The sequence below is a fragment of the Engystomops pustulosus genome, chromosome 7 (assembly GCF_040894005.1).
Source record: "Engystomops pustulosus chromosome 7, aEngPut4.maternal, whole genome shotgun sequence".
Taxonomy (NCBI): Eukaryota; Metazoa; Chordata; class Amphibia; order Anura; family Leptodactylidae; genus Engystomops; species Engystomops pustulosus.
In genome coordinates this window covers 83,802,020-83,816,673 of record NC_092417.1, presented here as the reverse complement: position 1 = coordinate 83,816,673, position 14,654 = coordinate 83,802,020, and positions in this window count along the sequence as shown.

The window sequence follows — 14,654 nt, the reverse complement described above, 5'->3', positions numbered from 1 at the left end:
AACAAGACGTAAATGGAAATTCTTTACAAACAGAAATCACATTTAAGGGGATTTCCAGTATTATGTAAAGCTGTAAAAAACATTTTGCAACTTTGTGATGTACAATTGAGTTTTGGCTCCTTCCACATCAAGATTTTAAGTAGTTTTTTTCTGTATTTGAACATTGTAAACCCATTCTGGACTTTTCACATCCGATTTTTGCTTGTCTTTCAACATGGACAATTCTGTGCGATATAAATACACCATGACATGAAATATCTGTATTTCCTTAAAGGTTAGTTACAAGCCCTGGCATTTTATGTTTCTTAAAAAAAAAGTCTTCAGGATCTCAATGAATGTGTTATTTTAGGTGTGAATCTCACAATTGGTCTCATCTTGATACGGAATGGCAGTCAGGCTACGTCTGGCGAGCACATTGAGGGCCATGTCGCCCACACCAATCATGCTGGAGGATGTCACAGGCAACAGAAAGTTCTCCATGTTGAATCCAGTTGTCAGGTCTGATACATGTGCTTAGTGCGATAGAATGATGAATCTGCTAAATATTGGTGTTATCTAGCAATTTCCAATTGCCCTGCACCACCGACTTGTGGACATTGGGCCCTCGTACCACCCTCATAGAATCAGTTTCAAACTGTTTGAGCAGACACACAGATATTAGTTGCAAGCTAGAGGTAATTTTGCAGCTCTCTGGTACTTCTCTTTGTGTTCATCCTTGTACAGAGGAGATGGTAGTGGCCCTCGGCCATGTTTTTGCAAGCAATGAATGAAACCGCTTATATGCAGAATATGTACACCTAGGGTGGATGGATGGAAGTATGGATTGGGAAAGACTGTGCAGTTTTATACACAATTTAATCACAATAGATGGGATTCTGTGTTTTCTGTTTTAGTTTATGTCTTTAGGTTCTGTTTTATTTAAATGATGTAATAGAAATGTATAGGATATAAAAATAAAACTGTTCATTCTATTAATAGTTTACCAAATAAAAAAAATATACCGTATATATTTTTAATCAAAAGCTTCAGATCTTATTTTTTGTAACACACAGCTAAACTGCAGGACCCATTTTGGTACAATACAGAAAGACTTATTGGTATGAAATGCCCTTATGATTTTTAAAAAATAATATTCTGTTTCATCTTTGGTCTGAGTTGGGAGTTGCTGCAGCTTCCAAAGTTTAGTTTTTGGACATTTTCTTGTACAGACAAAGTTATCCAAATATAAACAGTCTCCAATCCAGAAGAAGAGAGTGCCACCCCTAAATCTTTATATAATCATCAGCTTGAAGTGTCTTATAGTAAATTATACTATGGGTATGATATTCCAGTACAATATAGTGTTATAATAATTTTATTGATATTGAAGTTTCATTTCACATTACTTGTATTTTATATGGAGACATTTTGATATTTATCTAAGCTCTCTTATTGGTGCCATCCATTACATACAATATTATGCTCAAGATTTGCTTCCTCCATTTTACCTGATCCTACGTTTCTCATTGTCCAGCTATAACTCCCAGCATTCCTGCTGATGACTGATCAGACTCCTGATACTCCACATCTTTCTCCAATATTATTAGCAGAACATGTGATCTTTGGAAATGCAGCTTCCCGTCCTTGTACTGAGTGATCATGGGAACACATGGCGGATGATATTATAACAGTGGCTATTTATTCTGCTGGTCACTAGAAGAGCGCAGTAGCCTATAAAATGGTAAAGAATTCAGTGTGAAGATTCTGCCTCATCCCGCTTGTTTACTACGATCCTGGACACAAATGAGACAGCGACTTCCAAAGATCTTAGGATGGCAAGAACGAGAGACTTCGCTGACGGCACTGAAATAAAAAGAACCTTTTGTCGGCATGTACAGGTTTTTCTTCAATTCAATAGCACAATCTTAAAAAGTCACCATTTCTAAATTCAGGCTCAGGAGTAGAATTGTGCGTGTAATTAGTGAGTTCCCCGGCAGACTAGTGAGTGCAGCTGACACGTGATGGAGTCAGTATAAGTTATGTATGGACAGAGTTCATAATGGCAAGCTTTTGAGAATTAAACAGGATGGAATTTGAGATCAGTGCAAGATAACTTATTAAATAAATTTTTCACTAGAATAAAGAGGTTGGCTCCTGCTTCTTCTACAAATAGCCTTTAGCTTAAGGACATGAATGGCCCACATACTAATTTTAAAAATGAGTTATTTTTATATTGACATGATATAGTAGAAGAAGTGTTCTGCCTCTCACCTCCCAGGAATGCTCTGCGTCCTCTCTCCATTACTTTCATGGGGTAGTTGCTGAAGCACTCTGATGAGTTGTGTGAGCTGAATGAGTGTTAGCTCAGTAGTCGGTCTTGCCCTTTGTCGTCGTCGGTTGATTAAACATGGAGGTGTTCCAAGAAATGAAAAACATCTTCTGTTCATGCCCATAAGTTGCAGTGCTGGCTTATTACCATAGCATGAGGCATACTGCAAAAGAAATCATTAAAATACAAATTCAATGTTGTTGTCCTAATCTGAAAAAAAAAATCTAAATATAAAAATCTAGGACTTCTAGTCCTCTATTATGACCATATGAGTGACAGAGTTAGGATATAACCATAACTTGCTTTAATAAACTCTGGATAATAGGGGTCTACTGTAACTAGGCATATGTTCACTGTTTATCCCTTAACACCCTGGCCACCCAACATTCAGCCAACTGCAACTTGGCTAGGTTGCTGTACAAAAATGCACGGACTTGAATCCTTCCCAGGGATCGGGCCCCCACCTATCATCCTACCTTGGGGTAGGCTATTAAGACAGGGATGGCTGCAGCACAAGAGTTTACTGCACCATTCTCAGTTATATGAATGTAGGACACTAGACCCACAGTAGTTCTGGACATCACATCACTACACAATATCACTACATACACAACCACCCTGCATGACACCATTCATTTGCTTCTAGGCACTTATCCCCCATGTTACACTGTATACACATCTACACATAAGCTGTGTACTCACAGGTAGGAACGTGGCCATTTTTCAGTCTGGCAGGGGAACTCTAAGAGATGTCTCTTCCCTTGTCACCTCGTATCTATTCTGGACTGTAGTCCTCTAAAAAGAAGTTGGTTATATAGGGAGGGAATCCCCCCCTCAGTATCCTCCTCTCCCCTCTCACGTGTCATTTGTGTATCAGGTGTCTGCATGAGATCTCTATCTCAAGATATGTGTGTAAATATCACATTACACACATCACTGAATGAAACATATGAATTATACATCAGGGCGGGGTCTACACCGCACCTGTCACCGGGTTCACCTGCAATTCAGACAGACATTACATGACGGGATGTAGTGCTACGTGATTGACTGAGTCAGCTTCAAACATAATAGATACAGTATCACACATGACCTTCACCTTCTATAAATAAGACAGTACGGGGGCCTGCACACATTACCGAAATGGTTGCTGGATTTACAGCTTCTTGCAGCCATTCCCCAAGCATCAGAAAGCAGTTGCAATCAGTTTGGTTCTGATCCACGACTCACCCTGGGTTAAAAATTCCACAGTGGAAATGTCTTTCTGCATTGTATGTGTGGGACTACTTTTGATCCCAAACACTGCAATGCTACTGTATTAGGATCCATGCAAACTAACATATGGGGGACGCATATACGCCCCCACAGTTGTCTATGGTGCCCGGCATCGGTACGTATGCTCACTGTGCCGTGGCTGCAAAAAAATGATAGAGCATGGCCGTAAGAACAGCCGCGTGGCTCCATTCTCTATGGAGAGGGGAGGGGTGAGCAGCACATTAGTAGGCAGGAGCCCTTATGCTGTAGTTTTGGTGTGCAGAGATTCTGCAGTGAAAATTTGCAGGTAAAATGCTCTTTGTGCAGTTAGCTTAAAACTGCCATCACTCCATTGTTAGACATATAGGGGGAAATTTATCATGAAGAAGCTTGTATGCCAGTGTATGATAAAGCCCCCCCCCTGTCATGGCAGATTCATCAAGTGACACCGCCGGGCAAAACTAGGCCAGATCTGCAACAGCGAATTGCAATGAAAATGGTGTAGAAGCACTGATTAATGCCCCCAATATACTCTTAAAATGGTCCTCTTCTCTGTGATGATTGTTTTGTTTTTGTCACTTTCCAATAATCTACAGTATTTCATCATTTAACACTTAGTAAGGCGCATCGATGAAGGAGTACAGCAATTTTTCTTTGTACAGCATTTAGCAGGTGGCGGGCTGAACGTAACACCACAAATGCTGATCTTTAGCAAGACTGGAGCGGGTATAGTGAGTAGCTTCTTTTCTTCAAGAAGGGGAAGGGTCAAAGCCCACAGTTGCCTCTGTGAATGAAGCTGTTGTTGGGCTATTTATAAGAAGGAGGCTGGCATAAAGATCATCACCAGATCTGGACAATAGACTCCAGTAAAGGTGCCCCCCTGCATCCTGAGTACCAGCTGTGACTGGCAAGACATACTCTCATTGTCCTAACATAACACTGCCCTGAGTGTCTCCCACTTACATCCATCTCTCTCTGCTGAGCTTAGAGGAACATGCTCCAAGCATTGTGGGAGATCTTCCAGGTTATAGTTCTAGTATATTTTGCCATATAATGCAGTATAATTTGTATAAAACAGAATTTAGTTTTATGACAGGTTTTATTTGACTCCACTTATATTGGGGCACACTTACTAAGGACCATGCGCCAGCTTTCTGTCGGACTTTGCAGGTTCTTTCTAGTGTAAACTGCTTGCACAGGTATTTAAGAAGTGTCTGCACCACATTTGTGTTGCACGCAACCGTTTTGTGGCACACTACTCTTCATGCAACACAAATTTCTGCAGTGAAGGGGGCGTTCCCCACATTTAACTAGAAAAGTCTGACAGAAATGTGTCACTCAGCCCACGTTAAAGGTGCAAAAAAAAAAGAGTGCTGCACTCTGTTGGGGCAGTGCAGAGGGTGCCAGATTCTTGAAGAACGGGCACCACAAATCCTGAATCTGGAGCCCTCTGCACTATACACAGGCAAACTGCATTTTACGGTAGTCTTAGTAAATGTGCCCCATTGTGTTTAATAAATGCATTTTACTATAAGGTGTGCAGTTTACTATTTTCTATATGAAGCCATGTGCCACTATTCAATACCAAAACTGATTTCATGTTAAATATTAATGCTTTGAACCTTGAGGTGGAGCCCTAGACAACTATGATGATCGTGCAGTCCTTCAGGTTCCATAATGCATTTATCTTGAGATTTTGAGCCATATGCAGCATCCCCACCGGGGATGACAGTATGCGGGGGAAGCAGGAACTAAAACCCCGAGTGTCACGCCCCTGCTCCTCGGCCGAGGTTCTCTACTGCAAGGGGGACTGGACTTCAACGTACAGTGCTCAAAAGGGGGAAAGGACTTGTAGGGAAATATTTTGTGACATCAGTCGGGATGCTCAACTGGGATGTGGTTGATCGCTGACTTGTGCCCCTGGGAGATAGGTGTTGTGGGTCAGACTGATATTCAACCCTTCCCGACTAGGGCTGGTTCCAAAGGAATGTAAAGAGGAGTAGATCACTTGCCCGGTCCTTATGCCGGCGCCCACAGAATGTGGGGTACACCTGACTGTTTAAGGAAGGTACTCCTAGACTAGGGGCTGATGTTATAAGATGCAAAAGGGTTAAAATTTCGGTACTATTTCACTTTAAATAGGGTTGGTGATCTGTGCATTCAAGATGTGTTCTCACCCCTCCCAAGTTGCTTACCTCCTACAGGGAGTTTATATGACTGATGTTATCTCCCTCTTTGAGGCGACACTCAAGCTGTCCCTCTCTATGTTACTGAGATGTTATGTTTTTATTTATTTTTCCTTTGTATTTTATAGTTAATTTCAAGTCGCAGCAGGCTGAATGGTGTAAGATTTGAGATGGTATGATGGATGATTTGCTCAGTTGGCCGACTTGCCAGCTTTCAGAGCTCAAAAATGTGTGATAGTCTCCCAAGTGCCTGATTTTTGGATGTTATGGGTTAATATATAAAAAAATAAAGCTGATTAAACGTAATTTTCCGCCCAACAAGAAGTATCTGTCATATTTTGGAAATTAACTTATACGGTTAAAGTTGGGTAATTTATTAAAGTGCCCTTACAGGTGGTTGTCAGGCTCCAGGGGTAGTGGACCCACTGGACCATCGAGAACCATGATGTAAGCTGACACCTGGGACCAGAATCTAAGTGGGTGGCACCCGGTTTTCACCAGAGCCTGCCGCAAAGTGGGTTGGACTAGTTGCGTTGTGGTACCACCAGGTCGTTCCACAGGTGCAACTTTGTCCACGATGGCAGCCAAGGCGAGGTATAGAGACGGTGAGCTGGATCATGGTCGGGACAGACAGGAGGTCAGGACAGGCCGCACAGGATCGGAGTTGGCGATGTAGTAGAAGGTCAGGACAGGCAGCATGGGATCAAAGTCAATAACAGAACTGGGGTCACAACAGGAAATCACGATAACAGTGCAGGGCATAGGAAGAAAGCTTTCTCTAAGGCACAAGGCCTTAAGATCCAGCAGTGTGTGCAGGGAGAGGCTGGTTTATAAGGGATTCTGGGAAATGGCCAGTGCCAATTAACAGTGAGCTGACCCTTTAAATCTTCTGAAGCCAGCGAGCACGCCCTAGGAAACAGGGGCACGTGCACATGGCCGACAGAGCGGAGTGGGAATGGGTAAGTTAGAGCTGTGGGGCGCTAGAATACAGAGAGGGGCACAGGTGAGCCTGCAACCCGTGACATGGGTACCTCAAAAATGTTGGTAATTCCTCTCTGCGGAGGAGAAAGTCTTTGAGAAAAAGCCACAAGTTAGAGTTTGGCCTTTGGGCCTCGACTCCTACTGAGGAGGCATCAACTTCCAGATGAAAAGGCTTCTCTGCGTTGGCCGTGAAGGTCCCTTTTTAAAGGTCGCAATCATGGCTGCATAGTTCCAGGCTAGCTAAGAGGCCACAGTACGGAACCAAACCGCATTGTCACCACCAGATGGGTCACTCTGACGCAGGTGCAGCAGTGCAGTCTTAGCGAAGAAGGAGGTGATGTCAGATGTAACCGGATGTTTTCTGTCCCATAGGGGAGTAGCTCATGCCAGGGCCTTCCTGGAGAGGAGGCTGATGGTGAAGCAACCTTAGACCATTCCGTAATGAACTGTGTCGGCATAAGCTCAATGTACAGGGAACACTGTACATTGTACAGGGAACACTGGGTGATAAAGCCTCAGCACAACTTCCACATCATATTTAGAAGGCATGGAAAGTCTCAGGCTCACCGGAGTAGCAGGAGGAGCCACAGGAGCTTGATGCTGTGGCTGAGTTGCCATCAATTGCTGCAGCATGACGGTGACTTGACCAAGCTGTTCACCTTGCACGGCAATCTGTCGGGACTGCTGGACGACGACGGTGGGAAGATCAGCCAGTTTGGGTAGCAGGACCTTGGCAAAGTCCATGGCCGGATCTCATGCTCCAGAGGTAGTGGGTCGACTGGACCACCGTGGACGATGACATAAGCCGACACCTGGCACTGGAATCTAAGTGGCACCCGGTTTTCACCAGAGCCTGTCGCAAAGCAGGTTGGACTTGTTTCCTCGTGGTACCACCAGTTCCACAGGTGCGACTTTTTACCTCACCTTGGCCGCCACCGCAGACAGAGACGTTGAGCAGGATCGTGGTTGGGGACAGGCAGGAGGTTAGGACAGGCAGCACAGGTTCGGAGTTAGGGATGTAGCGGACAGGCAGCACGGGATCTAAGTCAATAAAGGAACCGGGGTCACAACAGAAAATCACGACAACAGCACAGGTCATAGGAACAAGCTTTCTCTAAGGCACAAAGCACCAAGATCCGGCAGGTTGTGCAGATAGAGGCTGGTTTATAAGGGATTCTGGGAAATGTCCAGCTGGCCCTTTCAATCTTCTGGAGCCGGCGCACCTTAGGAGAGGGGGAGGCACATGCACGGCCGACTAGGCATAGACATGAGCGAAGACGGGTAAGTTAGAGCCACGGGGCACTGGGACACAGAGAGCGGCACAGGTGACCTGACTTGAAATTAAACTTTAACTCCAGGGACACCAGCCACCTTGGTAAGCTGACTCTCTTCAATATTAGGCTGTCTGCTATCTTTCTTCTCAATGCCTCACTGGCATTACACTTTGCTGGCTGTGGTAACTCACTCTGCCTCTTTTGGGACACAGGTTCTGTAGCTTTAGGCTAGGATCTGAGTACTCTCCACAATCTTCCTTTTCTACCACACCACAATAGTGCTGGTTTGGGTTCTCTGGCTCCTACTCCTCTGCTTGGCTCCTCTGACCACTGACCTCCTTGCTTGTCTCATCAGAATTCATTAGTGATAAGTTGTTTGTGGATGAAGTGGCTCTAATAGCCGTCTCTTTGACGTGAATGATCGGAGTCGGCTCTCCTCAGTGAGCCAATGGCTCACTTAACCCCGTCCCTAATCGACTCCACTTGCCCCTTTAGTTCGATAAAATCTGAAATTAAAGGTTTCACCAGGCTGTAGGACCCGACATTTTACACAAAGTCGCCTATGATGGCTACTAGATCGAAGGTTTAACCGATGCCTGGGCTTCTGTTGAAGGTATCTTCTTCAACCTTCTTGGCTGGCAGGTCAGAAGCAAAAACAGGAGGAGGCTGCGTATGTAGAAGGCATCCCCCAGGGGCACTCCCGGTGTAGATTTCTAATTCCATGGAAGATGTTATGTGGGAGGCCTGTGATCGTAGTGGCAGGCCAAAGATAGAGTGAAGTGGAGGTTTTTTATTGGCACACTTGTTTCAATAGCATAACAGCAGGCTGGTGATAATAACTTCCTTCTAGAGGCTATCAGGGCTGTAGATTGGCTGGCTGTATTGCAATAATGAGCGCTGTTGGTTTGCATCATCATCATCATGGTGGACCAATGGTCAGCTTCGCTGGGAAGAATCTCCTATGGAGCCTAGTGGGCTCTGCTGCATCAGCAGCACTACAGCAATCTCTGTGGTATTGATACACAGCAACAAACAAATCACACAGAACAAGTCCTAAGACTAAGACAATCTCAGGAGTAAGACCCAGGGCTCTAGATAATTCATATATTTATAGGTTTGGTCTATCTAGACACCATGGGTTGCCAGCTAATTAAGAGCCTGTAAGTTGACAGGAAGATACATAATGTAGTAGCTATAATGTAAACATATGTTAACCCCTTTGAATTAGACATATAAATAACATTGCATAAGTAATTATCTATTTCAGGACCCTGAGTGTGGATGAGGTCCTTAAATTACTGGCTTTACCTTTAGTTGAAACCTAATGGGGTGATCAACCCCACTTGCCCCATTGGGTTAGATTATCAACATATAATTGTGTAAAGTCCCAACTCCAGGACATTTTTAACTCCTGTCTATTTTCATCCCACCTATCTTTTTTCCCCACTCCTTTCCCTATCCCTTTGGTTTTACATTTGTGCTTCTATCTATGTTTTTGAGTGGCTTAAACAATTTTTTCAGTGTTTATCATTCTCTATTTTCCAGATATGCTCTTGCATTGTTAGTCACCTGATGCCAATTTTGGTTGTTTTAATGTGGGAGATTTATCCCACATATAATTCAGGGCTTGTATTCCTGAAAATTGGTATACAAGCCCTGAAATATATGTAATGCCTAGTAAACCAGTAATTGTGATTATTTTCCTCTTAATGCCATCTCTATGCTGAGTGGACGTGAATGGGGCCTTGCTATAGCCTGTGAAGTTTCAAGCCGGCAATAGTGCAATACCAGACACTGGATATATCATCTTTATCTAAAAGTTTAAAACATGCAGTTCACAACAGCAGCAGGACAACTAGTACAACAACTAATACAACTAGTATATGAAAAGGGAGTATGGCTTATTGGGGGGAAAGTTTGACAAATATTGTGCAAATATGCCAAAATGCTAAAACTAGTTGGTGGAGCAAAGCACAGCTAGACACTATTAAACTATGCCAGATTTATCATCCAGCAGCATGTGCTATACGTTGAATTACACCGATAAAAACAATGTGAGAGATTTATCATTCTTACGCCGTTGAATGATGGATTCCCCACCCTTCTGACGCCACAGGATACATCAAGAGGCTTCAGCCTCTTCATCTATATGGCAGTCGGTCTGTTCAGCTTTTATGAAGATAGCATGAAGGTGGAAATAACTGCAATTCCGCATTTCCATCAGATTTTCCGACTTTTAGGGAATCATGGCGTCGGAACAGGGATTTAGAAGGGCATTGTGTAGCACGCGATTGGATTTGGCGCAATCGCGCCAGCTTTTTTTATGCGACACAAATTGGGGGGCGGGCCGTCGGACAATCCGATGGATGCAGACAAACCATGCGATTTAACTTTAAAATTGTGTTGCAAGCCAAGCACTTACATGCACCGGGAAGAAGAAGGTGAACTCCGGCGGACCTGAACTGGGAAGTGACACATGCAGAATATCGGGTGCACAATCTTTGTGAATTGCGGCAGAGTTCATCCTCGTCGGACATCCCGGATCGGGGATCGCGCAGAGACCGGGTAAGTAAATGTGCCCCAATTTGTGTGAGCTTGTCCTGGAATGCAGGGGGAGGGGCTAGAGGCAAATATGAGCTCAGCTCCACAGCATCAGAAAAGATGCTCAGTCGGAAACAAGGGGCAATTGAAATTGTGTACACCGGGACTGATAGAGACAGGATGGAATTATAGCTGTGGAATTGCTGTATTTTTGTTAACACATTTTCTAATTCACTGTTTTATTTGTTATCCTGAGTGTATTTAAGAAACTTGTCTTCGTGGAAATAACCCTTTAAAGGGGATGGCCACTTTTCCTCATGCTTTTTGTAATGTGTTTGTAAGTGTGGGGAGCAGGATATCAGGTAATTTACCAATATACATCTATAAAAAGTTCTGCACCCTTTTTCTTGATATGTAAAGTTGAAGCCTCCTGTGTTTTACCTCACCAGCCAGACATTCCTGACAATAAAATGGCTGCACATGGAGGGTCATGTGTTCTCTATCTGTCCATGAACAATCACCCTGCCAAGACCTTGATCTTATATTCATCAATACTATCAGAAGGTCCTGAGGACCATGTAGTGTGGGCAGAGGAGAAGTGGTCTACATTTCATTTTAGTGATGAAAGCAAGTTTAATTTATATTGATCTGATGAGAAACATTATTTGACAAACTGGAGGAAGACGGAATATAGAGTGTGTAAAGAAGACAGTGAAAGCTGGTGGAGGAGTGCATTTCATAATCTTCTTCAACAACATGTGGTTCCTTCCTTGCATTAACTTAATCGACAAGAATTTTTAATTCGGGACAATGCTCCCTGTCACACAGCAAAATGGGAAAAGCAATTCCTTGAAACAGAGAACAATAAAAAGACCAACCCAGAGTTCTCATGTAAACCCAATAGAAAACCTCTAGAAAATCCTTGGTGACAAAGTTATGGCAAACTGTCCTCTTAGGAAGCAACACTGATTGACAATCAATTTCACAGGCTATTTTCAAGACACACTCAATAAAGGAGTGGTTTCTTATAACTTGATACAAAATAAAGGTAGTTACGGACACCCTTCCTGTACCCCTCTGCACATTGCTGACAGGAGGGATTCCTCAATTTGCAGGAGAAAGACGGCTTCATACCGCGTTACCTAACCCTCGTTGCCACTTTTGCTTTAACTGTATTGCTAGCCTGACACCACTTGACCAGGATCGTTATTGTTTTATATGCATAAGTTGGGAAGGGGGTTTTATGGTTGTCGCTTCTATGCAGAATTCTCCGTGAATGGCGAATTACTACATTACACTGTACCTCAACTAAGGCTCCTTGTTTCATGATGCTGTACATTCATGATGCTGTATATTCATGTGTCAATAAAGCGATAATAAAAAAAAATAAAGGAGTGGTTCTGCAGGTGGGGACCACTTCTAAGTAGCAATTCTTTGTGGCTCATTTTTTGGTCAATTTTTAATTTTGGTGTGGTGCTTTCACACTTGTGGTAGCATGAGATGAACCCGCACAAGTGGCTCAGGTAGTGCAGCTCATCCTGGTGGGCACATCAATACGAGCTGTGGCAAGAAGGTTTGTTGTGTCTGTTTTGGTAGTGTCCACATGCTGAAGGCACTACCAGGAGACAGGCCAGGGAACGTGGAGGGGGCCGTAGGAGGGCAACAACCCAGCATCAGGAGCTCTGCCTGATCCCTGCAAAATGACCTCAAGCAGCCACAAATGTCCATGAGTCTGCACAAATGGTTAGAAACCGACTCTGTGAAAATAATTAATTCATTCAGATCTATGATGTGTTGAGTGTTCCCTTTATTTTTTTGAGCAGTATATTGTTCCACAACACAGAGACTATATATGCTGTACCCCTACACATAAAGACTATATATACTGTGTTCCAACGCAGACTTTATGTACTGTGCCCCAATTAAGAGATATACTGTGCCCCAATACAGAGATATATATATTGTGCCCCAATACAGAGATATACACTGTGCCCAAACAGAGAGAGATATATACTGTGCCCAAACAGAGAGAGATATATACTGTGCCCCAACACAGAGAGATATATACTGTGCCCCAATACAGAGAGATATATACTGTGCCCCAATACACAGAGATATATATTGTGCCCCAATACAGAGTGATATACACTCACCGGCCACTTTATTAGGTACACCTGTCCAACTGCTCGTTAACACTTAATTTCTAATCAGCCAATCACATGGCGGCAGCTCAGTGCATTTAGGCATGTAGGCATGGTCAAGACAATCTCCTGCAGTTCAAACCGAGCATCAGTAGGGGGAAGAAAGGTGATTTGAGTGCCTTTGAACGTGGCATGGTTGTTGGTGCCAGAAAGGCTGGTCTGAGTATATCAGAAACTGCTGATCTACTGGGATTTTCACACACAACCATCTCTAGGGTTTACAGAGAATGGTCCGAAAAAGAAAAAACATCCAGTGAGCGGCAGTTCTGTGGGCGGAAATACCTTGTTGATGCCAGAGGTCAAAGGAGAATGGGCAGACTGGTTCGAGCTGATAGAAAGGCAACAGTGACTCAAATTGCCACCCGTTACAACCAAGATAGGCAGAAGAGCATCTCTGAACGCACAGTACGTCGAACTTTAAGGCAGATGGGTTACAGCAGCAGAAGACCACACCAGGTGCCACTCCTTTCAGCTAAGAACAGGAAACTGAGGCTACAATTTGCACAAGCTCATCGAAATTGGACAGTAGAACATTGGAAAAACGTTGCCTGGTCTGAGGAGTCTCGATTTCTGCTGCGACATTCGGATGGTAGGGTCAGAATTTGGCATCAACAACATGAAAGCATGGATCCATCCTGCCTTGTATCAACGGTTCAGGCTGGTGGTGGTGGTGTCATGGTATGGGGAATATTTTCTTGGCACTCTTTGGGCCCCTTGGTACCTATTGAGCATCGTTGAAACGCCACAGCCTACCTGAGTATTGTTGCTGACCATGTCCATCCCTTTATGACCACAATGTACCCAACATCTGATGGCTACTTTCAGCAGGATAATGCTTCATGTCATAAAGCTGGAATCATCTCAGACTGGTTTCTAGAACATGACACTGAGTTCACTGTAATCAAATGGCCTCCACAGTCACCAGATCTCAATCCAATAGAGCATCTTTGGGATGTGGTGGAAAGGGAGATTCACATCATGGATGTGCAGCCGACAAATCTGCGGCAACTGTGTGATGCCATCATGTCAATATGGACCAAAATCTCTGAGGAATGCTTCCAGCACCTTGTTGAATCTATGCCACGAAGAATTGAGGCAGTTCTGAAGGCAAAAGGGGGTCCAACCCAGTTACTAGCATGGTGTACCTAATAAAGTGGCCGGTGAGTGTATACTGTGCCCCAACACAGAGAGATGTATACTGTGCCCCAATACAGAGAGATATACACCGTGCCCCAATACAGAGAGATATACACCGTGCCCCAACACAGAGAGATATACACCGTGCCCCAACACAGAGAGATATACACCGTGCCCAAATAGAGAGAGATATATGCACTGTGCCCCACAACAGAGAGATATAGACTGTCCCCACTTGTAAAATTAGCTCTATGCTGTTCTCACTTACAGAGAGATATGTATTCGCGGGCTGTTGTAAAAATAATAAAATCACTTACCTCTCCCTCGCTTCTTCTTCCTTTCTGTGTCCGGCTGCAGCTCATGACTCATACAGTGTGATGATAGCATCATCAAACAGTAGCTCCGATAAAGCCCTGTGAAGCACACTCATTATCAATAGCATCTGCATTTTAAATAAGCCGATGCTATTGATTCTTATGTAATGTTGAACAGGTGGATGACTAAGGCTGGTGCCAGGGTGGTTGCACGTCCTGCCTGGTGGTAGAAACGGTCCTGGTTATGGTAATTTTGAACTTTGTAATATCTGTTTATAATAATCTAATACTGTATTGCTGTATCTCTCTTTAACCACCAGATGGCTCTCTTGGGGGACAAGTAGTAGCTGAGGTTTACATCAATTTTCCTTCTCCAGTTATAATCGTAGAAGCACAAGACTCCGATTTCTCTGCATGAATATTTGAGACCTCCTAAAAACATCTGCAGTAACACCTTC